Here is a 5,059-nt window from a genome sequence, read left to right as displayed (position 1 = left end):
TTTTGTTTTTGTCTTCAAAGAAAAACAAATAACAAAAAAATACTGTCAAAGACAAATGGCAAAGACCTAGACATTAAGGATGAGTGATAAGGAGTGGCCAGGCCTGTGGCAAACTGAAGAGCACAGGGCCATCCCTCTAACTGGGGGCAGCTGTGTGCAGTCCCAGCCGATGGCTACCTCATGGGATTCTTGGCCGAGCGTGGCCAACTTTTCCGATTTTTCAAGAAAAGCTGGAAATCCCAGCTTGAAGGATTTTCAAATGCTGTCTTCTAATTCAAGGGTTATTTTTTGGTTGGTGTTTAAAGTCCTTGAGCCAAACAAAGCCTGCCTGTGGCTGAATGTGACTTGCACATCACTGGTTCAGGAACTCTGATAGAAGCCAATAGAAAAGGACAAAGAAAATGGAACATGGAGGGACAGATGTGGCATTGTAGGTTAACCGAGCCTATAACACAGGTCTAGAGGCCGGAGCAATGGGACGTGCACAGTGAGAAACTACAGGAGCCACAAAGTGGCCAGATTAAATCAATTCTGGAATTAAGGGACAACACAGCTTTCCCCAAATGGTGATTGCCCACGGGGATTTCCTCATGGAATGAAGGCAAGGGCTTAGATTGGGTAAGACTATGGATTGGGGCAGAAGGCAAGGACCTTGTATATATCTTCATACCTAAAATGGCACAGTCTGGAGGGAGCGTAAGGTAACAGCTCCCTGAAAGCCAGCATCAGGCTGTGTCCAGCCCTTCACATCACTAGAGAACAGCTACGTTCAGACTCTTAAAAATCTGAAACAGCTCCCCAGGGCAACTCAACCGACTCCTTACTTTTTTCCAGAAGAATGCAGTTACCAGACAAGTACCGATAGAAACACAAAGCCACCTGAAACACAGCCCTTGTTCGCTGAACACCTGCTATACACCGTGTGCTCTCCCAGCCTCACACAGCCCCACGGGATGGCTGCTGTTACTCTCCCTTAGGGATGGGAAAAGAAAGGAAGGGGGAAGAATCCATCCAAGGCCCTGCAGCCAGGGAAGGGCAAGAGAGAGAGACCTGGAGCCTCATGAAGCCCTCCCCCAGAATACCCTCCCCCCATCGCAAGTCTGCAGGGAAGAGTGTTCTAGATAAATACTTCATACGGCGTTGCTGCTATGAGAATAAGCATTGTTCACTTTCCCCAAGGTCAAGCATGCTTACAGTCAGGATGATGCCAAAAATTTGACAGGTGGGTTTTTTTGGGGGGGGGGGATTCAGGAGGTATCTCAGTTTTTTATCCCCAGGGCCAAGTAAAGTATCTATCGGTCAGCATTGGAATAGTGTAGACCCTCGGCAGTACCGGCCAAGAGATGGCCCAGCTTTTTAAAGCATTTTTACTATTGAGACCCCTTTTAGTCTCTAAATTCTTTGTTGTGTGCTTTTAAACACAAGCCAGATAGAAAGATAACTGCACAATAGTTGCAATGTGGTCATTACCAAGATGTATGCAAAACTGATAAAGGGTTACTTGCAGTTCCTTTTCAAAGCCTTTATTTTTGCCCTTCTCTGCATTATCACAGCTCAATGTAAATATCGTATTTGTGAAAGCAGCAGAGACTTGGGTGTCCACCTCCAGAAAGTCAGCTCTTTATGAAAACGGGCAGGCACTGAAGTTCAAGGGGGAGGTGTAGAATTCTGGGGCATTCTAGCAGTGGGTGAACCTTAGAGGTCGAATCCAGCTTGTCTCTGGTTTGTGAATCCCCCTTCACCTGTGCCTAATCCCGGAATCAACAATTGGGGTGGAGGCACTTTTTACCACCAAAGGCCTGGGATCACTCTAATTGTTAGAGAGTTTTTCCTTCTCCTGATGAAGATAAGCCCCGACCCTACAAGCTGCTGATAGCTCTGGTTTGTGGAGTCACAGACAAAAAGGTCTCTGGTTTTTTTCGACACCCCCAAAAAATTGGTCAACAGAAACAGCTTTTGCTGGAAGGAATGCCCAGACATATTGCCAGAAACAATGAAATGAGGTTGTTATAAAAGGCAGGAGCAGAAACATGGAGTAAAGCTTCTATGACTTGCTCAGGGCATATTTGATGGTCACACTAACAGGCTAAATATATATTTAACAAATATAATATATATATTTAAAGTTACTAAGAACTATTCTGAAGAGTAGGATGGGACGATAGTGGAACTGGGTCTGGGCAGAGGCCGGATATCACAGAGATACAAAAGCATCTAAGTATTCCCTTCCTGGAAACATCGGAGGGCCTGGCGTCCTTTTATTAAATAAGATGTAGGACAATGATAAGCAGCAGTTCCTCTACAAACGTGTTCTGAGAGAACCGTGATACACATATCAATTATGCTAACAGAAGCAAAGGAGATCGACGACCCACATACTTTCACGGTTTCCCAAAGAAACACAACAAATGCTACGCTCCCATCTTCGAAAGCGGTGTCCAGACATCACACAGGGGCTTCACAGTGCTAGGGAACCTACCTCTTAGGAAATCATCATCAGAAGGGACTTTTAAAAGCGGCCCGGAGCCTCGGGGCATAAAGACTGGGTATGTTTTCTGTTGAGAACTTTCTAATGAGAAAATGCCACCTGACTCCCGTTAAGCCATGGACAAGGGAAAAAAGCAAACAAAAACTCTTTTTAAAAGCCTATACCTCTCCAGAGTGCCTACTATGAGCCAGACAAGCACAGGACGCTGCGGCCTCAAGGATTTGTTGTAGTCTAATCATTTATGAGAAGAGAACAAAACAACTTGTGATTTCTGCTTGAGAGATGGGCCCTGGGGTTTCACGGTACCAGCCAGGGGTCTGAGTGGAAGAGAGAGAAATGATTATTGCTACAAGTCATGTAATCCCGACCATGCTCCCTTCCCTCCCTACCACCGGAAACTTGGAACAATAAAGTGAAAGTCAAAAACTCAGGGATTAAAGAAGAAATGGTCAGGGCCCCAAAATAAGAAAATCAGGCGGCTTCAGCAAACAAAAGCTGCTTTAAACTTGCTAAGTGAATTCATAGTTTTTAATCTTTCAGTACAAGCACGATACTCACACATATGAGGAACTGGTCTTCCCAGGTATGAGCCAGGTGGTTTTAAGCAGGTCATTAACCTCATAAATAAATATTTTGCACATAGCCATAGGCACCTTAGCTCCAAACAGACTGGCAAATGATTCTACCGCTCAACTATCAAAACTTATCCAACACAGGCCCCAATGAGAGCATTTTCCACTACGTCAACCCAGAGAGTAAGCAGAAAAGCCAGATTTTGCTCCCTCCCGAAGGTTTGCCATAAAAATCAGAGCTCTGGTGAACGGGATGTCTGTTGAGCCTTTTAGAAATCTCCTAGCAGGGAAGCAGGTAACGTTTGCAAAGTCAGGATTGATCTAAGACGCTCCCCACACAGAAGCAAAGGATAAGGAGCTAAAACACCACAGACACAGGTGAATTTCATGCCCTTTCATTTAAAGAAGGGCGTTGGCCTATCACCTAATACAGGTGCCCACACTTACTTCATCACCGAATCGCGTGGGACACTTGTTAAACAAGGATCCCCTGGCTCTTCCTGTTTATGGTTTTAATCTCACCTCAGGATAATTCAACAGGCTTGAGAAATGCCAAATATTTATAAAAGGGGAAAATGCATTAATGTAACAAAAGAAGGGTTTCGGCTAAGTTAACTGGGTTTTCTGCATGCCCCCAACAGTAGGGGCAATATTTTCACCAACCATTCCTGAAGTTAAGAACCTAAAATGTCAATTCTTTAGTAAAGTAGCCGTGGTTCCCAGCCAAAAGTCCAGGCAGAGCAGCCAAGTTCTCAAAGGAAAAGGGAGGTTTTGAGGACTGTCCAGAACACCCTGAATCTTTATGTTTTGGCCTTTTAATGAAGGATCCCCGCTTGTCTTTTCTACAGTGAATGAGTCTACAGAACTCACAGACTGGATGCCTTTTATTTAAAAAGCTTTACTGAATCCATCGACTTTCAGAAGAGAGACTTACCAAACTGTTCTAAAGATATAAAATTATACCTTAGTGAAAAGGGCTGTTATCTCAAAAGAAGGTTGTGAAGTCACCTCCATTTACATACAACTCCATTAAGGATTAACAGAAAGAAACTTCAATTCTCACAACTTAACCTTCAAATTAATTATTGGTCACGAATTATAGGTCACGAAGGGATACTCAAAGCAATGTAAACGACCTTTATAAGCAGGCAAAATGCAAAATTTGAATCTACATAGGTCAGAGAGAAATGAAAAAGAGTTTCGTGACCGTGACCTTAACTAACATCTGTAAACTCCATTTCCCCCCCTAGAGAATGCAAGCTGGTCTATTTAACTCCTGGCAGAGAAGAAAGCAATAAGGGCGCCCAGGTGCTAAAAGAAAACCATTCAGGAGGACATGGACCAGCGCCAAGGTCACAGCCCACCTGAATGAGAAATGAAATCCAGGTACATCGAGCCTAGGGAGCCCTGGCTCCTTCCTGGACGCAAGCACGGGTTAGGAAAGGCTTCCCAACCACAGGTGTGGAGAGGCGCTCCCCTGCCACGGGATACATAACGCCAGGGCAGTCACAAGAAATGCAAGAAGCACTTGGATGCCTGGCCTGCCTCGGGCCAGGGAGGCGCAGACTTGAACCCGCTGCCCACCAGCAGGTGCAGGGGCCGTGGCGTCCCACCGCTCTGGGTTCGAATCCCGGCTCTGCCACTTACTGGCCGTGTCCCCTCGGCCCACTCGTGACCGCTCAGAGCTTCGGGTTCGCCATAGGCAAAAAGGGGACCATCCCGTCTCCCGAGGGGCTGGCGTGAAGACTAAGCGAGGGGGTCAGAAATATATAAAGAAGTAAATCGCGGGTGACCGTGACGATGATGATTGATTGTCGTTACTATGGCAAATTATCCCAACGGAGGCTGGAGAGCGAGGGCGCCGGAAACGCAGACTTTCTCAAGGGATCAGACTAACTCCAGCGCCTAAAGGGGGCTGCGGGGATCTTTGTCCCCGCCCGCCGCCCGCGGTCCGCGCCCTTTCCCGCGGCGGGCGCCAGGCGGAGCGGGGCGGCCGGCG

Source organism: Ailuropoda melanoleuca, chromosome 12 (genome assembly GCF_002007445.2).
Source record: "Ailuropoda melanoleuca isolate Jingjing chromosome 12, ASM200744v2, whole genome shotgun sequence".
Classification (NCBI taxonomy): Eukaryota; Metazoa; Chordata; class Mammalia; order Carnivora; family Ursidae; genus Ailuropoda; species Ailuropoda melanoleuca.
Note: the sequence above shows the minus strand (reverse complement) of the source record.